The following is a 12,866-nucleotide window of genomic DNA, read 5'->3' as shown; positions in this document are numbered from 1 at the left end:
GTGATGTGAAAGTAACAATGATATGAGAGCAATAGTAACAATAACACAGCGAGGTGAATAGTAACACGAGAGCAATGGCACCGGAAGATAGTTGATACTACTTCCAATGACATGTAGAACGAGTATATAATGATGAAATATGGACCGGGGTTCCCAACTATCTACACTAGTGGCAACTCTCCAAAAACAAGTGTTGGGTGAACAAATTACAGTCGGGCAATTGATAGGATTGAAATAGCATTAAGACAAAATATCAAGATCATTAATCATGTAGGCATGTTTTCCATATATAGTCGTACGTGCTCGCAATGAGAAACTTGCACAACATCTTTTGTCCTACCAGCCGGTGGCAGCCGGCCTCTAGGGAATCTATCGGAAATTAAGGTACTCCTTTTAATAGAGCACCGAGCAAAGCATTAACACTCCGTGAAAACATGTGATCCTCATATCTAAGCCTTTCCCTCCAATTGTCCCAATTTCGTCACTTTGGGGTCTTTGGTTCCGGACATAGACATGTGCATACAACTTGTAGATACAATCTAAGCAATAAGTATAGAGCTTAAATCTAAGATCATGCCACTCGGGCCCTAGTGACAAGCATTAAACACAACAAGATTGCAGCAACAATAACTTCATAAACTTTGTAGATAGACAATCATAACGTAACAATCCATCGGATTCCGACAAACACAACACCGATTACATCAGATGAATCTCAATCATGTAAGGCAGCTCATGAGATCATTGTATTGAAGTACATGGGAGAGATGATACCAACTAGCTACAGCTAGAACCCGTAGTCCATGGGGGAACTACTCACGGAGCATGATGGAGGCGATGGCGTTGATGGAGATGGCTTCCGGGGGCACTTCCCCGTCCCGGCGGATGCCGGAACGAGACTTCTGTCCCCGAATTGGAGTTTCGCGATGGTGGCGGCGCCCCTGGAGTCTTTCTGGAGTTTCATCAAGTCGTACTGCGTTTTTAGGTCGAAAGGGCTTAAATAGGCGAAGAGGCGGCGCAGGAGGGGCGACAGGGTGGCCCCACCCTAGGCCGGCGCGGCCAGGGTCTGGCCCGCGCGGCCCTATGGTGTGGGCCCCCTGGCTCTCCTCCGACTCTTCTTCGGTGTTCTGGAGCCTTCCGGGAAAAATAGGAGATTTGGCGTTGATTTCGTCCAATTCCGAGAATATTGCCCGAACAGCCTTTCTGGAACCAAAAATAGCAGAAAACAGGAACTGGCACTGTGGCATCTCGTTAATAGGTTAGTTCCGGAAAACGCATGAAATCATCATAAAGTGCAAGCAAAACATGTAAGTATTGTCATAAAACAATCATGGAACATCAGAAATTATGGATACGTTGGAGACGTATCAGCATCCCCAAGCTTAGTTCCTGCTCGTCCCGAGCAGGTAAACGATAAAAAGAATAATTTCGTAGTGACATGCTACTTACATAACCTTGATCATACTATTACAAAGCATATGAAATGAATGAAGTGACTCAAGGCAATGATCTATAGTTGCTAACAAATAGATAACATATAGCAAAACTTTTCATGAAGAATACTTTCAAGACAAGTATCAAAAGTCTTGCACAAGAGTTAACTCATAAAGCAATAAGTTCAAAGTAAAGGCATCGAAGCAACACAAAGGAAGATATAAGTTTCAGCGGTTGCTTTCAACTTGTAACATGCATATCTCATGGATAATTGTCAACACAAAGTAATATGATGAATGCAAATAAGCAAGTATGTAAGAATCAATGCACAGTTGACACAAGTGTTTGCTTCTAAGATGGAAGGAAGTAGGTAAACTGACTCAACATAAAGTAAAAGAATGGCCCTTCAAAGAGGAAAGCATCGATTGCTATATTTGTGCTAGAACTTTGGTTTTGAAAACATAAAGAGAGCATAAAAGTAAATTTTTGAGAGGTGTTTGTTGTTGTCAACGAATGGTAGTGGGCACTCTAACCCCCTTGCCAGACAAACCTTCAAAGAGCGGCTCCCATGAATTATTTTTATTTTTGGGTGGCACTCCTTCCAACCTTTTTTTTCACAAACCATGGCTAACTGTATCCTCGGGTGCCTGCCAACAATCTCATACCATGAAGGAGTGCCTTTTTATTTTAGTTTCATTATGATGACACTCCTCCCCACCTTTGCTTACACAAGCCATGGCTAACCGAATCCTTCGGGTGCCGTCCAACAATCACATACCATGGAGGAGTGTCTATTTTTGTTAATTAATTTGGGACTCGGGAATCCCATTGCCAGGCTCTTTTTGCAAAGTTATTGGATAAGCGGATGAAGCCACTAGTCCATTGGTGAAAGTTGCCCAACAAGATTGAAAGATAAACACCACATACTTCCTCATGAGCTATAAAACATTGACACAAATTGAGAAGCATTTTGAATTGTTTTAAAGGTAGCACTCAAGCAATTTACTTTGGAATGGCAGGAAATACCACATAGTAGGTAGGTATGGTGGACACAAATGGCATAGTGGTTGGCTCAAGTATTTTGGATGCATGAGAAGTATTCCCTCTCGATACAAGGCTTAGGCTAGCAAGGTTATTTGAAGCAAACACAAGTATGAACCGGTACAGCAAAACTCACATAAGAACATATTGCAAGCATTATAATACCCTACGCTGTCTTCCTTGTTGCTCAAACACTTTTACCAGAAAATATCTAGACCTTAAGAGAGACCAATTATGCAAACCAATTTCAACAAGCTTTACAGTAGTTCTCCACTAATAGGTTTAAGCTACATGAAAAAAACTTAATCATGATCTACTTGAGAGCTCAAAACAATTTCCAAGTGTCAAATTATCCAAGACATGATGAGACATTTTCTGTTTTCAACCAAATATAAATAAGTGCAATAGCTTCCAACTTTTATCATTGAACATTAAAAGTAAAACGAAGAACACGAGTGTTCATATGAAAAAGCGGAGCATGTATCTCTCCCACACAAGGATTGCTAGGATCCGATCTTATTCAAACATAAACAAAACGAAAATAAACACACAGACGCTCCAAGTAAAGCACATATGATGTGACCGAATAAAAATATAGTTTCAGGGGAGGAACCTAATAAGTTGATGAAGAAGGGGATGCCTTGGGCATCCCCAAGCTTAGACGCTTGAGTCTTCTTGAAATATGCAGGGATGAACCACGGGGGCATCCCCAAGCTTTGACTTTTCACTCTTCTTGATCATATATCATTCTCCTCTCTTGACCCTTGAAAACTTCCTTCACACCAAACTTCTCATAAACTTCATTAGAGGGTTTAGTACTCAAAAAATTTGAATCCACCTTGGTCCTGTAGTGGCACATTGCAAGAACTCAATAAAACATTAGCTACAGCCCTCTACGTCTAGAAAACCTCGCTTAAAGTCCACAAGAGACAATGCAAAAAACAGAGACAGAATCTGCCAAAACAGAACAGCCAGTAAAGACGAATTTTAATAAAATACTTCCGTTGCTCAAATCAGAAAACTCAAAACTAACGAAAGTTGCGTACATATCTGAGGAACACGCACGTAAATTGGCTTAATTTTCTGAGTTACCTACAGAGAAAACAGACCAGATTCGTGACAGATAGAAATCTGTTTCTGCGCAGAAATCCAAATCTAGTATCAACCTTCGATTAGAGGCTTCACTTGGCACAACAATACACAAAACTAAGATAAGGAGAGGTTGCTACAGTAGTAAACAACTTCCAAGACACAAATATAAAACAAAGTACTGTAGCAAAATAACACATGGGTTATCTCCCAAGAAGTTGCTTTCTTTATAGCCATTAAGATGGGCTCAGCAGTTTCGATGATGCACTCGCAAGAAATAATATTTGAAGCAAAAGAGAGCATCAAGAAGCAAATCCAAAACACATTTAAGCCTAACATGCTTCCTATGAAAAGGAATCTTGTACACAAATAAATTCATGAAGAACAAAGTGACAAGCATAAGAAGATAAAACAAGAGTAACTTCAAAATTTTAAGCATATAGAGAGGTGTTTTAGTACCATGCAAATTTCTACTACCATATTTTCCTCTCTCATAATAATTTTTAGTAGCTTCATGAACAAACTCAACAATATAACTATCACATGCAGCATACTTTTCATGATTTCCAAACACATAATTTTTATCAAGTTCAAGAATAGTGGAATTAAAACTTTCAAACTTACTTTTATTAGTAATATAACAAGGTAGTTGATCAATCTCAATAGATATGGGACTCATAGAATAAGTCAAGAACTCTCCAATCCCATTTTCATTAGTAGTACAATTAATATTATCAAGTAACATAGGACCATCATCTAGAGCTTTATCATAGACATTTGCCAAACAAAATTCTTTAGTACCATGCATTTCGACATTAGGCACAAACAAAGCATTATCATAAGATTTATCAAAGTAGCATGGATTATCATAGATAACAGTACCATAATCATTCTCACAAGTATTACTCATAGGTACTATTTCAAGAGAATCCACAGGAACATAACATTCAACCTCTTCCGGTAAGCATGGAGGACAATCAAATAGTGTAAGAGATAAAGAGTTACTCTCATTAGAAGGTTGGCATGGGTAGCTAATCCATTCTTCCTCCTTTTGTTCGTCGCTCTCCTCTTCTTTTTCATCCAATGAGCTTTCAGGTTCATCAATTTCCTCCTCTTTTTCATCCAATGAGCTTTCAAGTTCATCAATTTCTTCTTCCACCGGTTCCTGCAAATTGTGAGTGCATTCTTGTGCATTAATGTGTCTCTCTTTATAATCAAGGATATAAGGATTCCTACTCGTAGCATTCTATGCAAGAATTAAGGATAGTAGAGACATAATCTTTAAGGTCCTTACAAATAGCACAAGTTTCATAATTCTCAACCATGAAGGATTCTATCTCGGAGGATCCCATAAATAAGACAAATTGTTCTACCTCTTCGAACCCGTAATGAATATAGCAATTCCGATTATAGTTCTTAATTAAAAATTCCTCACTAAAGCCACATTGAAATTTAAGATGTTTAGTATCCTGTTGAGAGCAACAGTTTATATCATGGCGTTTAAGCAAGATTTTAGCAATAGTATTCAATTTTTCTATCATAGCACTCATTATTTTACCAGCTTCTTGATTCTCTATAATTATTATAACATTCTATAAGCTCCAAGTAGGTTGTTGGTTCTCCCATAACAGCAGTTTTTAATTTTTTGGTTTTTCAAATTTTTATGGATTTTTGGGTATATGAGACAAATAAAACAAGACAAAAATAAACTAAGCAAAAGTAAACTAAGCAAACTAATACTAGACAGAAATAAACTAAGCACAAGTAAACTAGGAAAAAGTAAACTAAGCAAAACAAAACAAAATAAAACAGAGAGAGAGGTAGAGTGTACTCCCCGTGTGAACTTATGAGTAGAGCTATGCCTCCCCGGCAACGGCGCCGTAAAATAGTCTTGATGACCCACAAGTATAGGGGATCGCAAATGTGCCTTCGAGGGAAGTAAAACCCAAATTTATTGATTCGACACAAGGGGAGGTAAAGAATACTTATAAGCCTTAACAATCGAGTTGTCAATTCAGCTGCACCTGGAAAAGCACTAGTAACAGGGGTGATGTGAAAGTAACAGTGATATGAGAGCAATAGTAACAATAACACAGCAGCAGTAATAGTAACACAGGAGCAATGGCACCAGAAGATAGTTGATACTACTTCCAATGACATGTAGAACGAGTATATAATGATGAAATATGGACCGGGGTTCCCAGCTATCTACACTAGTGGCAACTCTCCAATAACAAGTGTTGGGTGAACAAATTACAATCGGGCAATTGATAGGATTGAAATAGCATTAAGACAGAATATCAAGATCATTAATCATGTAGGCATGTTTTCCATATATAGTCGTACGTGCTCGCAATGAGAAACTTGCACAACATCTTTTGTCCTACCAGCCGGTGGCAGCCGGGCCTCTAGGGAATCTACTCGGAAATTAAGGTACTCCTTTTAATAGAGCACCGGAGCAAAGCATTAACACTCCGTGAAAACATGTGATCCTCATATCTAAGCCTTTCCCTCCAATTGTCCCAATTTCGTCACTTTGGGGTCTTTGGTTCCGGACATAGACATGTGCATACAACTTGTAGATACAATCTAAGCAATAAGTATAGAGCTTAAATCTAAGATCATGCCACTCGGGCCCTAGTGACAAGCATTAAACACAACAAGATTGCAGCAACAATAACTTCATAAACTTTGTAGATAGACAATCATAACGTAACAATCCATCGGATCCCGACAAACACAACACCGATTACATCAGATGAATCTCAATCATGTAAGGCAGCTCATGAGATCATTGTATTGAAGTACATGGGAGAGATGATACCAACTAGCTACAGCTAGAACCCGTAGTCCATGGGGGAACTACTCACGGAGCATGATGGAGGCGATGGCGTTGATGGAGATGGCTTCCAGGGGCACTTCCCCGTCCCGGCAGGGTGCCGGAACAGAGACTTCTATCCCCCGAATTGGAGTTTCGCGATGGTGGCGGCGCCCCTGGAGTCTTTCTGGAGTTTCGTCAAGTTGTACTGCATTTTTAGGTCGAAAGGGCTTAAATAGGCGAAGAGGCGGCGCAGGAGGGGCGACAGGGTGGCCCCACCCTAGGCCGGCGCGGCCAGGGTCTGGCCCGCGCGGCCCTATGGTGTGGGCCCCCCTGGCTCTCCTCCGACTCTTCTTCAGTGTTCTGGAGCCTTCCGGGAAAAATAGGAGATTTGGCGTTGATTTCGTCCAATTCCGAGAATATTGCCCGAACAGCCTTTCTGGAACCAAAAATAGCAGAAAACAGGAACCGCACCGTGGCATCTCGTTAATAGGTTAGTTCCGGAAAACGCATGAAATCATCATAAAGTGCAAGCAAAACATGTAAGTATTGTCATAAAACAAGCATGGAACATCAGAAATTATGGATACGTTGGAGACGTATCATCATCCCAGGCCTCTTCCTCATCGCCGGTCTCGGAGGCGCCCTGCCGACCCTCTCCCTCATCGCCGGTCTCAGCGGCAGCGTCCAGGCCCTCTTCCTCATCGCCGGTCTTGGCAGCGGCCTCCCGACCCTCTCCATCATAGTCCTGCCAGAAGCCCTTGTTGGCCTCTCTAGCGTCTTTCACCTGGGTCCTGGGCTTAGAAGTGCCTGACATGTTTATTTGCACTTCATTAAAAAGAGGCAAAAGGTTAGTACAAAAGTTAACAAAAATTTCGGCATGAATTTTGCTAATTTTTCTACATAGGAGTTCCCATTTCTCAACCGAAACGGAAGTGAATCAACGCTTTGGGAGAACTGGGCAACTCAATGAAATCCCTGCAAATATTTAGCATATCCATATCCATATCCATCCATCACATAACACCATATTCATCCATCACATAGTAGCAGCAGCAACAACATAACAACATCAACATAGTAAAACATGGAGCAACATAGCCAAACCAGTAAAAAAACCACTAAACCTGGAGCATACTACTACATCAAAACCTGTAGCATCACCATATATATAAATTAACCACTGCATAAATTAGCCACTCCCTCATTTATTGATCAATGTATATTATGCTAAGTGACTTAAATTAACTAGTACATCAAAACCATGTATATATGCTGCTAGCCAGCTAGTTTCTAGATAACTAATAGTCTAATTGTGTTGTAAGTTGAATACTGCTGACAAGACTAACAATCAATACACCCAAATTACTAAGCTAAATGTTGCTTAAACTCAACTTTCAAAATAAATTAAATAGCAGTTGACTGCTATGATAAGTTTGCAGATATATGACATTTCTTTTTGTGCGGTGCCTTAGATTAGTTCAAAAATCTGGTGATTCCAATGATGATATGCATTTGGCATAATATTTCTGAACATTTATTTAGATATATCTTATCTTGCTAGGTGTTCTTCTATTACAACATTCATCTAGTCACTCCTAATGGAGCAAACAAACAAACTAACTTACAAAGGGACCAGCCACTACCAGGCATGATTTATGCATCCATTATATGTTTCATATAAATGAAGTTTCATCATACAAATACTGCATTATGATTGTCAACGGATTCCAGTGGAGACGAGAGGCACAATGGACGGGGGCACACATCAGAGAGGAGAGGCATAGGGGAGGGGCACAGGGGAAAGGAGAGGAGAGAGGAGATCTCACCGATGGCGACGGGGTGGCGGTTGGCGAGGCCTCCTCCCCCCCTGCTCGGCGGCGGTGGTGTTTGGCGCGCGGGGCGTCCTCCTCCTCCTCGGCTACGGTGGTGGTTGGCGGGGCATCCTCCTCCTCTTCGGCGGCGGTTGGCGGTAGCGGTGGCGAGAGCGCGATGGGTGCGAGGGAGCGCGACGTGGTGGTTCCGGTGGTTGCTAGGGTTGCGAGGAAGAACTGGTGGGGAAGAGTGGGGAAGAAGGGTGCGACAATAAAATTTCACCAAGTGTACAATTTCTGTGGCGCACCTGGTAGTAGGTGCACCACATAATTAAGGAATTCTGTGGTGCACCTACAACCCACAGAAATTGTACACTTAGTAAATAAACTGGGCTAATCCTGTGTTCTGACAGAAATACATCATTAGCATAGTGGTTGCGCCCACTATTAGCCCAGGTAGCCAGGTTCGAACCGTGGCTGCCTCACATTTTCCCCCTTTTTTTAAATGTTTTAGTTACATTTCAATAAATAATACAACACGCATTGTAATAATTAGTAGAGAGATTATCAATTATAAATTACTTGTCTCACACACATGTTCTTGTCTCTCACACACACACACATGTACTTGTCTCTCTCTCTCTCACACACACACACACACATGTGCATAGACTGATCTTCTTCGTCCCGGCTCCTTGCTCTAGCGTCTCTTCGCAATCTTCTTGCCCTTGTTGTTGACGGTTGAATGCTTTATGCCGGCCACCTTGAGATTTCTTCGCATGAACGGATAACCTTTAGAGGGTAGGGAGGTCTTCCTTCTTACTTTACTAGTAGTAGGTATGTTGAAGTGCTTGTCGAATTCCTCCTCGATCTACGGATCACCGTTCTTGTCCAAGTCTTTTTCGTTGACGTCTCCTTGCATTCCTATGATGCTCCTCTTGCCCCTCCTCACGACAACACGGCTAGGCCTCGACGGGTCGATGATGAAGAAGAATTGGTCAACTTGGATACCGAGTACCCATGGCTCATTTTCGCGGATGCGTTCTTCGATTTGGCATCGGGTATAACCATGGTGGTGAAATACCGGTCTTCTTTTTCGACCTTCTTGGCCTATATCACACGGAACATTGGCACCGTCTCTCCACAATAATTGAGCTCCCATATCTCCTCGATCCTTCTGAAAAATCTTTCATTCACAATACTCTCGTCATCGGCGTATGATAGCATAGTTACTCCTGAGTTTTGATTTTCCTTATTCTTGTCCTTTTCCTCGGTGTAGAATCTGTAACCGTTGATGTCGTACCCCTGATAGGTCCTTACGTTATGCCCGGGGGCCTGTGATAAGGTGTATATGAGTTTTTCATCTTCCGTAGAAGGCCTTTTGCCCTGTGATTGAGGCAGTTGACTTTGCTTCAACCAACACATGAAGCTGGAGTTGTGCTCTTTGGTTAAGTCTCACATCTTCCTCGGCCGGCCCATATCGATGTAATTCTGCTCGATTATGCTTTTGTGCTTTTGCACAAAAGGTTCGATCAATTTTAAGTATTGTAGCGCGACCCGGTGAGCCCTTTCAAAGTCGTCGCGTCGATTGACAATGCTGACATGGACTGAGCGGTAGCCCTCATGGTGACCGACTCCAGCGAGCCTGTCGAGGTGCGTCCTAGTGGGCAGACCAACATGATCCTGGTTCGTCCTCGGTGCTTAGATAATTCTGGTAGAAGGAGATGCACTCGTAGGTTAGAAACCCCTTGGCCATGCTTGCGTTTGGACGTGCTCTGTTGCGAACGTATCCTTTCATGACATTGTTCTGCCTTTCAAAAGGCATCATGTTGTGGAGGAACATCGAGCCGAGATTCCTGATGTAATAAGAGACATGGAGAAGGAGATGGACGCATATATCATAGAATGCGGGTGGGAAGTAAATCTCGAGCTTGCATAGTATCACCACGATCTCATCTTGTAGCACCTTGAGCTGCCTCACGCCGATCGACTTCCTGGTGATAATGTCGAAAAAGTTGCAAAGGCCGAACAACGTATCACAGACGTGCTCGTCCATTATCCCTCGGATCGCAATGGGAAGTATCTGCGTCATGAGCACGTGACAATTGTGAGACTTCATCCCGGTGAACCTCTTCTTCGCTACGTCCAGATATATCTGCTTATATTCCCCGAGTAACCATGAAGAACTTTCACTCCTAGGAGGCACCTGAAAACTGCTCGAGCTCCTCCGTACTCGTTGCGAAGCAGGCAGCGGGAAGCACCACCACGTTCTTCTTAGCCCTTTCGCGGAGATGTTGAGTCCCTTCCGTCTGATCATCATCATCATCGTTGTTGTCATCAGTATCGTGGGCTTGAAGATCTTTCCTGATGCTAAAATGTTTCAGATCATATCTTGCTTTCGGCCCATCCTTGGACTTTTCCGAGTTGTAAAGAGTGCCAAACGAACTCTCGGTAATGTTCTTCGTAATGTGCATGACATCGAGACTGTGGGGCGTGTGTAGGACCTTCCAGTACTCCAAGTCATGGAAAACAGACCTCGCTTTTCATACACCGAGCAGAGGCTCTGGCTTCGGTCGCTTCTTTCCCGGCGCTGGGCACTCCTTCCAATTTTTCAGAAGATCGTCGATTTCTGCGCCGCTCCTCGGGCGCGGGGTTCCATCGGGCTCATCTTTACCATTGAACAGATCACCGCATTTTCTCCATGGGTTATCCAAGCGAAGCCACCTTCGAGCACCTGGGTACACGGTTTTCGAGGACCCGGGATCCCTTGGTAGCTGTAGATGCGGGGTCTCGTCCATGAACTTCACACAGCTGGAGAATCCGTGACCGACTTGGGTAGATACATATGCGTAACCAGGATAGTCCGTGACCGTCGTGATCAACGCGGCTCTCATATCGAAATAAGTTCTAGTGCAGGCGTCCCACGTATGGGGTGGTGTCTTCCACAACGTGTCTAACTCCCCTTTCAGCAGCCCGAGATACACATGCATGTCGACACCTGATTGTTTTGGCCCCTGAATGAGAATACTCAGGTGTATGTACCTTTGCTTGGTGCGCAGCCACGTGGGTAGGTTGTAAGGCCATACAAACATAGGCCAGGTGCTATGGGTGCTACTCTGGTTGGCGAACAGATTGACTCCATCAGTGCTCATACCTAGCCCGATGTCCGCTTTATGGGAAGCAAATAATTGGGCCAAGTGGTCTATGCTGGTTTGGCTATGTTGCGGAACCCGCATGAGGCTGATATATGCTAAAGTAGGCAGATGAACATGATCTATAGTGCAGCCTATTAGTGAAATGAAGAAATACATTATAGACCAAATTCTTTTTTTCATATTTTTTCATTTTCTGCAGTTTTAACCTAATATATTCTAAAATTTGGCGAGGATAAAAATTCATTGATTGTATGCTCTATGATTATTCTAGACTTCATAAAATCCGAACTCAACAATCATGTTTCAGGAGAAATTCGCAAAAATAGGTGATAGATGAAGGTGATGTGTGTGCCATTTGAAATATGTCAAGCCATCTACTGTTCTCACTACCTATGCTTTTTTTTGTAAACAAGGCAACTTATGCTCATGTGTTGCTCTACTCTGTTTAAGCTAATTTTCATTATCTACTATGCATATGTTTCCTTTTGCCATTACAGGACTGGTCAAAATTCTCAAGAAGTATGACAATAGACTTGGGGCCCTTATCTGTCTTCCCTTCATTCAATATGTGATGCTTCAGCCTTTCTTTACCACTGCCATCCTGTACCAGATTGTGAAGGAGTGCGAGGCCATGCTCGACCAGCTCCTACCATTGAACAAACCATCTGTATCAAATGAAAATGGAATAGAAGTTATCAACACTGAGAGAAGCCTCTAAACCCTAGTGCTTACTTCGATAGTAGCGGATGCATTCCAGAGCTTGGGTGCGAATGAAACTGGGAACCGTGCATGGGGGCAAGGTATTTGCCGTCTACGTGTATGGCAGGCGGAAAAGTGAAGGCGATGCGTGTGAATAGTCGTGTTGGAAGATTTTTCCTCTTTTTGGCCTGCGGCTGCTGCGGATATAGTGGATTGGACACCCCGGATATTTTTCCAGATTAGGCTGATGAGATTGAGTTCATGGAGAGCATGTGAATGAAGAGCTTGATGAGATAGATTGCAATTTTTGTGCAATATTAAGTCACAATGAATGATCTGAATGCATTACTGGTACATCCTATCGTGTAATATGAAATATTCTTGGAAAATGCATCTTATTTTTTTATAATTGTGCTATCTGGAATATTCATGGAAAAAGCGTTTTTTTATTATGGATATTCAAACCAGCCACGACCATACTAATGGGGATGTCACTACAAACTTCATAGGGCCGCGGCCTTCCATCACAAATATTGACATACATTTCTTTTTGCCTGTCATTAGTATCACACACTAGTGACACGCATCTTCTTTTTTTTGCATGTCATTAGTATCACACACTAGTGACAGGAACATGCCCGCCCACTAGTAACCTGATACCAGTGACTAGTCATCCGTGATAGGCGCTTTGCCTGTCACTAACAAGCCATTTTTGCCTGTCACTAGAGGCCTATTGTAGTGTCAAAATATTGGTCTGGAGGCAATGGACGGAAGTTGGAATCGGTTCCGGAAACATAAGCAAACAACTAGAAATAG

The sequence above is a fragment of the Lolium rigidum genome, chromosome 4, assembly GCF_022539505.1.
Source record: "Lolium rigidum isolate FL_2022 chromosome 4, APGP_CSIRO_Lrig_0.1, whole genome shotgun sequence".
Lineage (NCBI taxonomy): Eukaryota > Viridiplantae > Streptophyta > Magnoliopsida > Poales > Poaceae > Lolium > Lolium rigidum.
Note: the sequence above shows the minus strand (reverse complement) of the source record.